The following is a 16588-nucleotide window of genomic DNA, read 5'->3' as shown; positions in this document are numbered from 1 at the left end:
TTATTTATCTATTTTAAGAGAGAAAGAGAGAGACAGTGCGTGAGCAGGAGAGGAGCAGAGAGGGAGAGAGAATCCCAAGCAGGCTCCGAGCCGTCAGCACGGATCCTGATGCGGGGCTCGATCCCACGACTGTTATCATGACCTGAGCCCAAATCAAGAGTCAGACGCTGACAATTAAATGTGTGCGCTTACAAAACCACTGACGATAGTGAGAGTATCCAACGATCCCCCACATGTTGTCAAGGTTCTCCGCAAATACCATTTTCACCCCTCTCCCCCATATTCGTAGGTGACCGCTGATCTGTGTTCTGCTTCCGTAGATACTTATGTAGACTTATGTAGAATTTCTATAATGGAATCATGCAGTCTGTATTCTTTTTTGACCTCTTTCACTCAGCGGAGTCAGTTTGAGAGTCATCTCACTGTCGCAGGTACCAATAGGTCGTTCCTTGTCATGGATAATTAGTATTTGTGTACGGATATACGACAGTGTGTTTATCCATTTATCTGTTGATGGGTTCACGCCAGCACAAACCACTGTGACTATTTGTGTGCAAGTCTTTGTCTGAACGTGTGATTTCCTGGTCCCTTGGTTCACTACCTGGGCATGAAATGACTGGATCGTGTGTGAGGTGTGCTTTTCGTTTTTTAGGAAATGTGTCTAATTGTTTTCCGAATGGCTCTCCCATTTACATTCCCACCAGCCAGTGTATGAGAATTCTGGCGCCTCTGCCTTCTTGCCGACACGTGTTATATAGTCTTTTTCATTTCGGCTGTCCTAGCAGATGTGTAGAACTGACTTACTGTGGTTTTAATTTACGTCTGCCTCACGACATACGACGTGGAGCACCTTTGCACGTGCTTGTTTTCCACCTGCATACCTTCTCTGGCAAAGTGTCTCTGTAAATCTTTTCTACATTTTTTATTCGGTTGCTTTTTTTATTTTTGAGCCTTGGGAATTTGTTATATAGCTATTCTACGTCCAAGTTCTTCATCACTTATATGCTTTGCAAATATTTTGTCTCCGTCTCTGGCTATCTTTTTCTTTCCTTAACAGTAGCTATCAGAGGATGGAAGCTTTTAACTTGAAGGAGGAGAATTTGCGAGTTTAGTTTTTATGATTACATCTTTGATGTCATGAAGAATTTTCCCAAACTTTACTTCAAGAAGTGTTAACGGACTTTGGGTTTTACATGAAGCCTGTGATCCATTTTGAGTTAATTCTTATCTCTAGTGCATGGTGTGAACAAAGGTCATATTATGCATATGGATATCCATTACAGTTGTTCCAGAACAAATTAATGAAAAGACTGTTCTTTCTCCACCGATTTGCCTTTGCACCTTTGTTAAAAAATAATTCTCTTGGGGCGCCTGGGTGGCGCAGTCGGTTAAGCGTCCGACTTCAGCCAGGTCACGATCTCGCGGTCCGGGAGTTCGAGCCCCGCGTCAGGCTCTGGGCTGATGGCTCACAGCCTGGAGCCTGTTTCCGATTCTGTGTCTCCCTCTCTCTCTGCCCCTCCCCCGTTCATGCTCTGTCTCTCTCTGTCCCAAAAATAATAAAATAAAATAAAAATAAAAAAAATAAACAAATAAAATAATAATTCTCTCTATGTATGTGGGCTAATTTCTGGACCTTCTGTTCTCTGCCATTAGCCTAAGTCTGTCTTTACACCAATGCCACACTGTCTTCAAAACTGGACCTTTCTAATAAATCTTGAGGGGCACCTGGGTGGTTTAGTCGGTTAAGCATCCAACTTCAGCTCAGGTCATGATCTCATGGCTTGTAAGTTCGAACCCCACTGGGCTCTGTGCTGACGGCTCAGACAGAGCCTGGAACCTGCTTCGGATTCTGTGTCTCCCTCTCTCCCTGCCCCTCCCCCACTCATGCTCTCTCTCTCTCTCTCTCTCTCTCTCTCAAAAATAAACATTAAAATTTGTGTAATTAAAGAATAAAAAATAAAGTAAAAATAAATCTTGAAATCAGGTAGTGTCATTCCTCCCGTTTCATTCTTCCTTTTGAAGTTGTTTTGTTACCTAGGTTTTGTGCATTTCCATGTGAGTTTTAGAATCAGTTTTTCAGTTTCTTCAAAACTTACGAGGATTTGGGGATTTTCTTGAATCTATAGTATCAGTGTGGGGAAAATTGACATCTTTACAGAATTGATCCATGAAGGCATCACATAATAAGAAATGCTTATGCTATGGGGCGGGGCATCTGGGTGGTTCAGTCGGTTGAGCATCGGGCTCTTGGTTTTGGCTCAGGTCATGATCTCACAGTTGGTGAGTTCGAGCCCTGAATCAGGCTCTAAGCTGACAGCCTGGAGCCTGCTTGAGATTCTCTTTCTTCCTCTCTCTCTGCCCCTCCCCCACTTGCATGCATGCTTTCTCTCTCTCTCACTGGCTCAAAATAAATAAACTTAAAAAAAAAACCAGAAATGCTTTGGGATGTATCTATGTGTGAGTTCTATACACTGAAACCACAAAACGTTGCTGAGAGAAATTAAATACCTAAATGCATAGAGAGATTTGCTTCAACTGACCATTTAAAAGATTTGCCATGCTTTATTGGCATTGGTTTTTTTTTTCCTTCCTCTCTGTGCTGCAGCCCAACGCCAAAGAAATTAAGATGTAATAACTTTAAAGGTGTGTTGTTTGACTCTATCTTCAGTCCCGAATGAAAAAGTGATTGATGGAAAGTTTAGAAATGTAGTGTTTATAAATAAATTATTCATGGAATCATTAGGTGCTCTATTTATTCTCCAGGCACTTTGTTCTTTCTCTTCCTCCATTTTTCTGTCTGTCTTTTGATACTTCACTTCTCATTAGCGTCTTTGGCAAGGATGGTAGAGAGAAGAAATAAGACTGAACTTGTAAATTCCTTTCCCCCTGTTACGAACGCCTTTGTGGAGAAAGAGACGGCCTGTTGTGTTTAGGGATGTCACTTATCTTTTTGCTCCCATTCCCTGTCCTGCCTTTCCGTAGAGGAATGACAACCGGCAGTAGTAGGAAAGTACGACTATGCACGTTGAACTATAAATGCTGCCTTCTAAGTTTGCTCCTGTGCTTTATCAGTGAATACTCAGAACATGTGTCAAGTGCATTTCTCAAGAGGGAAGCCTATGTTTCTGAAGAAGATTTGTCATAATAAAGATTTAGAATTCGAAATTGGTTAGATTCTCTGGTAGGGTTGGCTTGGTAGCTGTTGCGATTATAGCAAGCTATTACTGAGAGCTTTCGTCAAACTTTTGTGTTATTCATACTTCAGGTTAACAATTCTGATGAAAATTTGCTTTCGGGTCTCATCTTGTCAAAGACTTGGTAGAAGTTGTAGCTAACGTATATATGTTACGAAGACATGGCTTTTTAATTTTGGGGCATAATAAATAGAATGTTATTTATAAGTATCTTCCGTAAGATGTAGTTGAAACTGTGTTACTCTGGATAAAATAAAGAAAGAAAATAATACATATTGTGATGCAATATCCCTAATTATCTTCATTATATTCACTTGATTGTTCATTTGCAAAGTAAGTAATCTGCTAGAGACACTCAGTTATTACTACTGATTTGAAAGGTTCTCATATAATTTTACTTAATTTAGAGTAAAATTGCCTGCAAAGTATGTAGCGTGAGGTTAGTGATTCTCTGGAAGGAACTGTTGTGAACAAAGAAAAACAAGCAAAGAAGGGGACCCAGCAATTGTCAAGAAAAATTGCATTTGGTCTTTGAGAAGTAAAAATACAAAAACCACAATTAGAGTCAGAGAAGAAATAGTTCAAGAGTTCCGAGATAATCATTTTGTAATATATGTGTGTATCAGGTCATCAGTTATATCTGAATACAGCTGGGTAGGGGGAGAGTACTAAGAAATACTAAACTTATTCAAATAAGCAAGCTCTGTGGGGTGCATCGTATGACATTTAAGGAACCTGTAAATGTCATCATGGAATCAGTAGCCATCAGTTTGAAAAAGCACCGTTAATAAAATTTTCCATGTAGTCTTTAGGAAATTGATCCATCTTTAAAAAAAGGAAACTGAGAAGTGAACTTCTCTGCCAACAGTTACTGCAGGCCTACTGTGTGTTAAGCCCTGGAATGCAGAGAAGAAAAGTCAAGATCCTGATTTCAAGGGCTTCCAGCTGCGGCCAAACGAGGAGCTTGGCTAATCTTCCCCCCAAAAGCAGTTATAAAACTGGGGGAAAAAAATTAAGTGCTGTAGAATCAACCAAAGGCATACCATAATCGGAGAAGCGTTATACTTGAGAAACTATTTTCTATTGGATCTGTTCCTCAGAGGATGGAAACTTCATTAGCTCAAGATGTTGGGGCATAACCTCAGTCCAATCTTTGGCTGGTCATTAAACTGTGCAGTTGCAAGGGTGACCCCTAGGAGTCCAGGTTTAAAAATTAAAACAAGAATTAAAAGAAGAAAAAGAAGAAGAGAAGGAAACCAAGCATGGATATAATAGGCTGTGTTTCATGGGAAGACACATTTCATGGACTTAACCCAGTCAAGTTGCCAAAGAACCCAAAAACAAACAAACAAACAATAATAAAAATCAACAACCACCATGTTAGGGGGAGAACTTGGGAATCCAGAGTTGCTAATGTGACTCGGAAAAAATCAGTCAATAGAAACTTTCTCTGAGTATCCCTAAATGTTTGGTTTAGTAGACAAAGACTTCAAAGCAGTGAAATGAAATTATTTTTAAAAAATTAGAGGAAGTTATGACACCACGAATCAACAGGTAATAAACCTCAATAAGCACATAGGAATTATTTTAGAAAAAATAGAACCACATGGAAATTCTGAAGTCAAAAATACAGGAACTGAAATGAAGAATGGAGCGTGACCCAAGAGCAGATTTGAGATGGCAGGAGAAAGATTCTATGAACTTGAGACTGATCAATAGAAATTATCCAATATGAAGTACACGGAAAAGGGACTGAAGAAAAATTAAGAATGCATTGGAGATTTGTGGGACAACATCAAGAATACCAACATGAGTGAAAGAGGAGTCCCAAAAGGAGAAGAAAGATAGAAAGCAGCGAGGAAAAACAAAACAAAACAAAAACAAAAACAAAGAACAAAAAACCAAGAAGTTTAATGAAGTAATGGCCCCACACTTCCCAAATTTGAAAACTGCCTTCACAGATCCAAAAAACCCAATGAATCTTAGAAAGAATAAATACAAAACTATCCACGTGCAGCCATATCATAATCAAACCGTGGAATACCAAAGAAAAAGAGAAAACCTGGAAAGCAGCAAGAGAGGAACAGCACATGACATGGAGAAGATTTGATGCAATTACTGACTGACTTCTCATTTGAAGGAATGGAGTCCGGAAAGCAGCTGAATTGCATAGTCAATGTGCCGATGGGAAAAAACTACCAAGAATTATAGATCCAGCAAAATTAGCCTTCAGTGAAAGGTGAAATAAAACCCCTTCCCAGATTAACAAGAGAAAAGTAAAAATCGTTGAGAACTCATTGGTAGTAGAATACCACAGGAAGTCATTCAGACAGAAAGGAAGTGACCCCAGAAGATAACTCAGATTCACAGAAAGCAATGGAATACACTAGAAACAGTAAATATGTAGGTTGATATAAAAGGATCCATATCTTTATCATTTCTTCTCATGACTTCTTTTTTTTTTTTTTCAAATTTTTTTTAACGTTTTTATTTATTTTTGAGACAGAGAGAGACAGAGCATGAACGGGGGAGGGGCAGAGAGAGAGGGAGACACAGTATCTGAAACAGGCTCCAGGCTCTGAGCTGTCAGCACAGAGCCCGACGCGGGGCTCGAACTCATGGACCGCGAGATCATGACCTGAGCCAGAGTTGGACGCTTAACCGACTGAGCCACCCAGGCGCCCCTCTCATGACTTCTTAAAAAGGCACAATATTCTATAAATTATCATAATATTGTATTATTGTATTTGCATACATAGGTACACATTCATATATATGAAATATGTATGACGATAATATCACAAAGAATGGTGAGGAAATGGAACTATAAAGGAGCCAGTTTTCTATACCTTACTGTAATTAATTTACCATTGGTCCGCTGTTGAATGTGATAAGTCAACATGCATATTGTAATTCCTAGAGCACCCATTAAGAAAATAATTCCAAATAAAATCACTGAAAAATCAACATAAGAGTTAGAGTATTACACTAAAAATATACTTAACAAAAAAGGCAATAAATGAGGAATAGAAGAACAAAAAAAAGACAGGACACATAATATGAAAACCAAATAGCTAAATGAGAAAATGTAAATCCAACCATGTATATTAAATGTGAATCATCTAAACATCTTGTTGTACTACATTTAAAAAGCAGGATCCAGCTATATGTTGTCTACCGAGACACAAATTAGATTCAAAAACCCAAATTTATTTAAAGTAAATGATGGAAAAAGGTGGTAATACTGTTAGACAAACAGTAGCCATAAGAAAGTTATAGTCATTATAATGATATCATACAAAATAGACTTTAAAACAAGAAATATTGCTAGAGAGAAAGAGGGATATTTCACATTGACAAAAGGGTCACTAGACCAGGAAGTTACAAAATTATAAATATATATACACACGTAACAGTAAAGCACCAAAAAATACACAAGGCAAAAACTGATAGAACTGAAAGGAGACGTGGAATGAATCATGGAAATGAATTAATGTCCATCAACTAAAAATATAAAATATTTGCATATCACCAGTCGTGTCTTTGTTAAAATAATATTGTACTAGACCAGTATGAGTTCTATTTACAATATATGCAATACACACACACACACACACACACACACACACACATACACACATGTACAAGAATGAACAGTACAGATTCAGTTCCATAAGAATCTTAGAAAAGCCTTGACCTGAATGAAGGTTTCCCCTAAACCTTATAGAAGAAGGAATGTGACTAAAGTCTCATAATAAAAGTATGAATTATACAGGTTTCCCCTACAGGATAATTACCCGTGGTGAGGCATCAACTTTGAAGAACCTATCAAATTCAGCCCAAGCCATGCCAAAGAACTTGTACTTAATTGATGACCCTGGCAATAGAACTCGGAATGTGCTTACCAGATTTAAAGGTCCCCTCTGAGGTGACATTTCTAATGCTCTCAAAGGGTGAGTTAAAACTCAAAATATGTTATTAATAGCAAAATGCAGTACTGTGAGAATATGCTGGATGAACACTGACTCATCAATTTAAGAGAAAAAGCTTAACCGTGGGTGAACACTTGATGAACGTAAAAAGCTAATATGATGCAAGAATATATTTTTAAAAATGTGACAGGAAAGTTTTCAAAAGGAGTGCTTCATTAACCTCTCTTGGTGAATTTTTCTTCATATACTGTATCCATTTTTTTCTATTATACCTTAAAAAAAAGTAGCAAGAAAAAGGATATACAGAGAAGAATGGCCGATACCAAAAAAACAATGAATGGAAAATAGGTTCTTCCTAAGGGCAATAAAAGACATTTGGATTACTTTTGCCCAAATGAGAAAGGCTAAGAGATGGCAGCATCATTTTAAAGTTCTCAAGTTTTATTTTTTTTTAATTTTTAAAGCTTATTTATTTATTTGAGAGACTGAGACAGAGTGAGTGGGGGAAGGGCAGAGAGAGAGAGAGAGAGAGAGAGGGAGAGAGAGAGAGAGAGAGAATCCCAGGCAGGCTCCGTGCTGTAGCACAGAGCCCAACACGGGGCTTCAACTCCCAAAACCATGAGATCATGTCCTGAGCGGAAACCAACAGTCGGACACTTAACTGTCTGAGCCACCCAGGCGCCCCTAAAGTTCTCACATTTTAATATTTGTGGATTTTTACAAAGAAACTAGGCAAAAATCGAACCAAAACAAACATCAGTCTGTCTGAGAGAGGTGATGTACCACGTGGCCTCATGGGATTCCATGCATGTATTCAACAGACCTACATTACACAGCCCTAGTGTTGCATACTGGATAAGGACAGAGCCACGTCAGCAACGGCCTGTGCCCCACGGGTGGGCAGAACGGGGGTCCTGTCCCAGCTGCGTGAACTCAGCAAAATGCCCAGCTGGCCCTCTGTGGACCTAAAACTCCCCAGCTGTGAAACAGAGACAGGAGCAGTGCCCACCGCCCAGGAAGGTCACGGGCATTAAGTGGGGTGACGCACAGAAAGCCGTTAGTCCAGTTCCAGGCACACAGAAGATGATCAGCGAGTCAGACGCCACCGAATTTGTCTGTCATCGTCTCCGAGTCCCCGTCATCATCACTGTCACCCCTGTGGTCACCCCGTTCGCCATCTTCCTGTCCTTCGCCCTCCTCAGCAGGATCCCCAATGTCACCCCCAGCCCCCTCGATTTTGGCCTCCATGGTGGGAATTCTGCAAGGTGATAAGCACCCGCTTTGCTGCTCTGTTAGTCATTTTTTTTCTGTGAACAGATCCTGAATGTCACCGTTTAAGAGGCAAATCTAGACATGGAACGGGCCCTGAATGGTTGTTAGTTTAGGTCACACTGTCCCATTCTCCTGTTCATGCTCTAATAATAGATGGTTATCCATCATTTAATGACATTGATACAAAAATGTAATTTGCTTAAATTATTCTTATTTGGGGCTAATCCAAGAAATTAAGTTCCACTTATATTATAGCAAATTCATTGCACAGGAAAAACGAAGTCACACGATGATTGCATTCTTACCTTTTGTGGCAAAGGAACACGGAGTAAAGCACTTACAGCGACATATCCCCTGTTCACAAAAGATCCAATGAAATTTGAATTCAGCAAGCCTTGCTACTTAAGGAACCATGGTGCCTTTGCTGTTTAACCATGCTTTGGGCTTGCATGTTTTAGAAACATCAGTAAGTACTCTGCTAGACAAGGAACGGAGAACCGGCCCCTCTTCTCTGTCTCTGAACTCCATTTGTGCAGGTTTCTAAAAAATAGATACCGGAGGGGCGCCTGAGTGGCGCAGTCGGTTAAGCGTCCGACTTCAGCCAGGTCACGATCTCGCGGTACATGAGTTCGAGCCCCGCGTCAGGCTCTGGGATGATGGCTCAGAGCCTGGAGCCTGTTTCCGATTCTGTGTCTCCCTCTCTCTCTCTGCCCCTCCCCCGTTCATGCTCTGTCTCTCTCTGTCCCAAAAATAAATAAACGTTGAAAAAAAAAACTAAAAAAAAAATAGATACCGGAAAAAATTTGGCCATCTTTTTATTGTTGCGAAATACATCTGCAGAGGAAGGTTTTTGGGTTGAAGATATATTCTTCTTAAACAACAGTTTAGGGAGGTGGCTTTTATTTTTGTCCAGACTTTGGCTTTGAAATGTTACTAGATTGTTGATTTAGGAAGCAGCTTCCTCAAGATAAAGGAACGGTACGTTTCCATATGTCACAGGCTCATGTTGGTGGATGTGGATGCTTGTTTCATTGTCCTCTTCCTGAGGTTAGGGTGGTACCCAGTGAATGACTGAGTTGCTCCTTAGGGCAGCCGATGGACCAGTGCCTACGTAGAAGGTGCCCCACCAGTCGACAACAAGATAACTGAGATATTATTGAGAGTACGCGCTTGGAACCTTTCACAGTAACTGGATGCAGCCATGACATTCAAACATATGCTTGTGTATTTATCGAAAATCTCAGTTACCAATTGATTGAAAGTTTTAAAAAAAAATGACGAAGAGTGACAATAACCAAAACCGAAACAAAAAATAAATTCAGGTCCTTTAAAGAACGCCGGTTCTGTGGGGTATAAATAGGTACACCAGGAAAGGACATGCCATCCTTAGAGAGGCTTGGGAGAAACTGGTGAAAGACGTCAGGTAAATTCTTGTCTTCAGGACTCCTCCGAGGCTGCATCTTTAACCTCCGGGAAGCAGGGCCTCTGGCCTCCTCAAACCCTGGATTTGTCAAGCATCAGCAACAAGCATTGTCCTATGGAGGACCTTCCTGAGGAGTTAGTATTCTGTAGCTGTTTTAAACCTGGCAGTCGCTTCTAAAATTTTTTTAATGTGTATTTCTTTTTGAGAGAAAGAGAAACAGAGCACAAGCAGGGGAGGGGCAGAGAGAGAGAGAGGGAGGGAGACACAGAATCCGAAGCAGGCTCCAGGCTCTGAGCTGTCAGCACAGAGCCCGACGTGGGGCTCGAACCCACGAACCACGAGAGCATGACCTGAGCCGAAGTCAGAAGCTTAACCGACTGAGCCACCCGGGCGCCCCTGCAGTCGCTTCTTCCATAGTATTAATACAGCAGGCTAATTCTTCAAACTTGGTTTTCCCCTTATTTTTTTTAATTTTTGCAACATGACCTGTAATGCTACTGCTGTACTCATGTCCCCGTTTTTCTGATATCATGGGTTTCTTTTCATTCGCTTAAAAACAAAACAAAACAAAACAAAACAAAACAAAACAAAACAAAACAAAACAAAAACAGAGGTGCCTGCGTGGCTGTCGTCTAAGCATCTGACCTTTGATTTCAGCTTAGGTCATGATCTCATGGTTTGTGGGATTGAGCACCACATGGGGCTCTGCACTGACAGTGGAGCCGGCTTGGGATTCTCTCTCTCTCTCCCTCTCTCTGCCCCTCCCCCACGCATTCTCATTCTCTCTCTCAAAAATAAATAAATAAACCCAATCTTCAAAAAAATGACCAGTTGATCAACATGGAATGAAGTCCCACCTCCTGGAAGCCAGAGACTACATTCGAAATTTTTTTATGTTTATTATTTTTGGGAAAGAGACAGAGCATGAGTGGGGGAGGAGCGGAGAAAGAGGGAGACGCAGAGTCCAAAGCGGGCTCCAGGCACAGAGCCCTACAAGGGGCTCAAACCCATGGGCCATGAGATCATACCCTGAGCCAAAGTCGGTCACTTAACCGACTGAGCCACCCAGGGGCCCCTACATTTTCTTTTGATTTCTGGATCATCACAGAGCATACGGAAAGAGCCTTCTCTGGAGGGGCGACTTGGAAATAGCTGTGCTGGAAAATACTTCCTGGCATGTGAAGGTGAGATTAGAAACCGAAAGGCTATTGGAATGAATCAGATGCGAAAAGGCTTTTTAGTGGCACCCACAGAAGGCAGAGGAAACAAGAGGGCAACTGGGGGTCAAAAAAGTCACTGAAAGTGTACTTTTAAAAAATACCCACACATGAAAGCCTTCCTTGAAATGCTGTCAGATGTCAGCACCCCGACACTCAGGTCTAGCGGCAGCCACACGTTATAGGGGAGAGATTGCTTCACTTCGTGGTGGTTCCATCTCCCTCGTTTGTTTATCTATTTTTAAAAGTTTATTTATTTTGGGGTGGGGAGGGGGAGTTGAGGGCAGAGAGAGGGAGAGAGAGAATCCCAAGCAGGTTCCATGCTGTCGGTGCAGAGCCCGAGGTGGGGCTCAAACTCACAAACGGTTAGATCACAACCTGAGCAGAAATCAAGAGTCGGATGCTTAAGCGACTGAGCCCCCCAGGCACCAACCCCCCCTGCCCCGCATCTCCCTCATTTAACCATTGCACTACCTCGTCCAACTTACTTTCCCTCGAGCCTGATGATCGCTTGAAAGCCACTCTGTTGCGTGCTGGCCATCGCATTCAGAGTGAGGCACTGAGAGAGCGCGGAGCAGGTGAAGGTCTCAGGACAAGTGGACACGGTCTGTGAATAAGTAAGCGCAGCCTCAGGCTTGACAAAGCCACAGTGGAGCGCTGGTGACGTCTTGTCCCGGTGTGCCCAGCTGGCTTCCTCGTCACCCCGCCTCACGTGGCAGCCCTTATATCCTCCTGAATCCCAGCCTTGCTTTCTCGGGCATCTTCCCCCCCCCACCTCCCCCCCAACCGACTTCAGATAGACACACGGCATTTTCCTCTCTTAGGCAAGGGTCGGGGAGGGGTGCAGGGAGCAGGGAAGGACACCGGCTAGCCACCTTTTATTTCCCACTTGCCTGTTTTTGCAAAACTTCTTAAACAACGTATCTGATTTCCTCGCCACCTCCTCTGTCCTTGGTCGCAGGCATCTGGCTTTCAGGGCGGGCGCCGCCTTGACCTTGCGCTGACACTGCACCGGGCTGGGTGCTTGGTGCTCAGCACACGGCACTTGATTGCATGCTTACAATACTCCTCGGAGTCAGGTCTTCCTCCTCCCGTAATTTTATAGGCCAGACGCTCAGGCTTAGGTGAAGCAGCTTGCTACACAGGGTCACCATTGACAGGGCTGGGATTAAGCCCAGGTCGGAGTGACCGCAACGCGTTCTCTTGACTACCTCGTTGTTTACTCGAAAGTGCCAGGAAATTGCTTCCCACTTCAAGAGGTGTTATTATAACCCATTTAATGCCCTTAGTCTTAACGGAGGAGGGGGGGGGGGAGCATCGCCACCCTCCCGGGGGGCATTTGCAAATTTGTAGGGGTACTTGGCTGTCTCAAAGCTGGAGGTGAGAAAGCTACTGGGATTTAATAGCTAGGAAAAGGAGGAGGACAGTGGTGAGGAACGTCCTGCAAAGCTGAGAACCACCTTGTGGAACAAAGAATGGTCCTGCCTCAAATGCCGATAATGGCCCATTCGGAAACAATGATAATGGATGAGAATCTAATAATGGATTCTGAAAGCCTAAATAACTTCCCCGAATCTAGAGCCATAAATCAAACTGATCTCTGTCTGGCTCTAAAGCGTATGCTTTTTTTCACTCTATTCAACAGTACATTAAAATATTATGTATAATTTGATTTGCTCTCAGAATTATCATATTTTATATGCAACATCTCAAAAGTAATTTATTTAGAGAATAGTTAACTAATTTCCTGATTGAATGTTCTTTTAATACATTTAATGGAGATAGCATGTATCATAGTACTCTCCAGATTTTCTGAAGGATGCTAAAACTCAGTGAAAGAAATCATCAACACTGTATTAAATTAAGAGAGCTGCATATTCTGGAACATGCTGTCTTCTACACTGTCGACCAGGAGTGGAAAGGACTCATTTAGGAAAGGAGAGGGATGGAGGAGGGGGAGGGAAATGCTAGGCAAAGAGATTAGGAGAGAGAAAAACATCCTTGGATTTTTATTTAATTTGTCTTCTATACTGAGCTCTGGGCTGTCACTTGAAGTGTTTACTTCTCTCAAATATCATTAAGAAATCTCCTCCATAAACTTTCCACAGGGTTGTATTTAAATTTAAGCAAAATTTTCGATTTTCTCTATATAAAGGCATCTCTTTAATGTGCTTATTTCCAAAATATATGCCATATATTTTGTGTAGCGGTCATTGGTTGTGCTGGGCAAAGACCTTGTCACTCTTGGTAAAGGAGGCTTTATCATAGATCTGTGATGCACACGGGGCCATGGGGCATGCACTTGGACATGCCCCGAGTCTGCAGGATTTAACCATCCTTTCCTAACAGCCAGTCCGTGTGTGTGTGTGTGTGCGTGTGTGTGTGCGTGTGTGTGTGTGTGTGTGTGTGTGTTGGCTTTCTTTGCTACCCCAAAAACTGCAGCACCAGTTTCAGCCCCACCTCCATGCCTACCATGGAGACTCCCACCCTGAGTTGCCTGGAGGGAAAAAAATGTTTCTATTGCGCTCTCTAGTTTTTTGGGGGTTTTTTTCTTTCCTATGTGCCCAACTTGGGACATATTTAAATTCCCAGTGTATTCCCAGTGGAGGTGATTTTCTGGGCACCAGAGAGAACAGAGAATCTCAAATTTCACTGGTAAGAATATCTGGGGAGCCTGTTAAAAATGCAGATTTCCAAGCCCTGCACTAGAGACTTAAATTTAGTAGCTCTTAGGGGGAGTCACGCGCTTTGTCAGCAAGTCCCTCAGATGATGGAGTACGGACCGCGAACTAGACTTTGAAGACTTTTAGCTCGGGACTCAGTAGGCCCTTGATAAGTAGTTGTTGAATGTACCTAAAGGTTCTCCTGATTCCTATCGAGAGGCTGTTACCTCTAACCACATGGCCTCACAGTCCTAGAAGATTCTTTAGTCCTGTCTTGCCTTTTGTCTACCTTTGTCCACCTGTTTTCAGTGACTCTGGAAGTCTTACCGTGGTTGCTTCTCACGGTCTCCTGTGCACGCCTTTTCCGTTCCCACGCCATCACGCTGTGTCGGATGCTCCTGTCCCGTGTCCTGTTGGCAGGATCCCTGGGCTCCAGACTCTTCACTCCGGCTTCTGTTGGAAACCACTCTCACGTGCACCATTCTCCTCTCCGTGCTTATACGCATCGAAGACTCTTCATGATTTGGCCCAAGCTACTCTTCCACTTGATCTCTCTCTCTCCTCTTCTCTTTAACCCCCACTGCTTTACACTCTTGTCCCTACGCGTGCATTGTGCATCTCCACCTTTCTGTCTTTGCTTTTTGCCAGTTCCCATGGGCAGAAAAGGGTTAACTCAGCAGGACTGGGTTGTTCAGTCCCTGCACTTGCCAAAGAAATGCTACTTCAGGACTAGCCCTTGGCCAGCTCCCGGGAGACAATGTCTGAGCCCCTGAAATAGTCTTCCTGATGAGAGTGTTTTTGTATACCCAAGGCCTGGGATTGTAATATATTTAAGGTAAACACACCTATTTGCATGCCTGAGACATTTTGGAGTTTATTCTATAGATGTCTTCACACAAGGGTAAACTGTGTGTTGTGGTCTTGTTTGGTGAAGTGAAAATTGGAAATAACCCTATTATCCATTGAAAGCAATATTAATGGAATACGAATTCCTGAATAGTAATAGCGATAAATCTTCCATTTACTGAACACATTGTGTTCTAGGGCTGTGCTAAGTATTTTACGTGCAGTATTTCACTTAAGTTTATAGCAGATCTTCTGTAGGTTATCCCCACGTAGACAAACACGGAGGCACCTGGAGGTGAAATGAGGTCATATGGCTAAGATCTGTATGACTCCATCCATCAATTCATACTGGACTGATAAAGAGTGATCAATTAACAAAGAGTGATGGAGCCCTCTGTGCTGACGCGGAAGGATCCTTATGGCACATTATTAAGCTTAAAAATTAAAATTATGGGGGGCGCCTGGGTGGCTCATTTGTTTGAGCGTCCAACTCTTAATTTCGGCTCAGGTCACAATCCCAGGGTCATGGGATCTAATCCCATGTGGGGCTGTGTGCTGAGTGGGAAGCCTGCTTAAGATTCTCTCTCTCCCTCTGTCCCTCTCCCCCACTCATGTGCACTCTCTCTCTCTGTCCATCTCTACAAACATATGAAATCACTTGCATGTGACCATTTCATAAGCCATATATATATACATATTTGTCTATTGTATAGAAATTCTGTTCAATATGTATATTAAACATACTTTCTAGTTGTAAAACATTTAGAAAATGAAACAAAGCACAAAGAAGAAAATCATGACCCATAACCTAACCCATCATTTCCTTACCATAGCATCTCTTTTCTGTGTTCTAAGAATAGATCTTACCAGCAGACCTAATGGACCTCAATGCTAGCAGGTTTGTTCAGAGAACAAGAGACAAAGAAAAGTTGTGTTGTTTAAATAAATGTGACAAACACTGCATTTCACATCCTCTCCTTGTTCTGGTGCAGATATATTTCTTAAAGAAGGCCTGCAATACACCCCTTCTTTATTCAGGATTTCTTAGACTGAGTGACCGTCTAACCCTTACACGAGTTGACCGTCCGTAGCTGGGCAGTTCATGGGATGAAAGGTAACTGGTGCTTCCCCCTCATAGCAGGACCCTGGGCACCGACGACAACTACTTTCTCATCTCTACCTCCAAAGACAAATCAAGAGCTTCAGTTTATTTGTCCCAGGGTTTGTACCTTCAAGATCCGCAAGAGTGACCCTAATTGGCTCTACCGGAGCCATATGCCCCAAACAGTCGCTATGGGAAAGGGGATAAGACTCTGATCTTTGGCCTTGGTCATGAGCTGGGCACTGTGGCCAGGGCACTGAGCTCTGTGATGGCCGAAATGGCATGAATCACAAATACCTGAGTCAAGAAGATTAGTTGCACCAAGGAAAAGAGAAGAGGGAAAAGGTGACAAGATACAAGATGTCCTAACATGCTGCCTTATTCTCTTTCTGTACTCTTTGGTTGGAACTCCTAATGTGTTTTATACAAATATGTGTTTTATATTCATGCTATATATTCCTTCTCATATTATACTTTTTCAGTTAATATATTATCAACACTTGTTTTCCACTGACATTAAATATTCGTCAGAAACATGAGCTTCTAGAGCTACATTATGTTCCATTTCATGAATGAAGTGTATTTATTTATTTATTTAAAATTTGTTAACGTTTATTTATTTTTGAGAGAGAGAGAGAGAGACAGAGCATGAGCAGGGGAAGGGCAGAGAGAGAGGGAGACACAGAATCTGAGGCTGGCTCCAGGCTCTGAGCTGTCAGCACAGAGCCCGACGTGGGGCTCGAACCCACAAACCGTGAGCTCATGACCTGAGTCGAAGTCAGACCCTTAACTGACCGAGCCACCCAGGTGCCCCTTATTTATTTTTTAAATTTTCTTTCAAATTCTAGTATAGTTAACATACAGTGTAGTATTAGTTTCATGTGTACAATGTAGTGATTCAACACTTCCATACGTCATCCAGTGGTCGTCACACATGCA

General features: G+C 42.2%; 1 protein-coding gene and 1 non-coding gene across 15 annotated transcripts in view; one reads left to right on the top strand and one right to left on the bottom strand.

The window, feature by feature from the left end:
- Positions 1-16588, top strand: part of RNLS (renalase, FAD dependent amine oxidase) — a 362006-nt gene that overhangs the window by 91179 nt on the left and 254239 nt on the right. The window lies entirely within an intron of this gene.
- Positions 10129-10213, bottom strand: TRNAR-UCG. Its single transcript has one exon. It is a non-coding gene; the product is annotated as a tRNA-Arg (tRNA).

The sequence above is a fragment of the Leopardus geoffroyi genome, chromosome D2 (genome assembly GCF_018350155.1).
Source record: "Leopardus geoffroyi isolate Oge1 chromosome D2, O.geoffroyi_Oge1_pat1.0, whole genome shotgun sequence".
Lineage (NCBI taxonomy): Eukaryota > Metazoa > Chordata > Mammalia > Carnivora > Felidae > Leopardus > Leopardus geoffroyi.
This window is presented reverse-complemented; position numbering and strand designations above follow the sequence as displayed.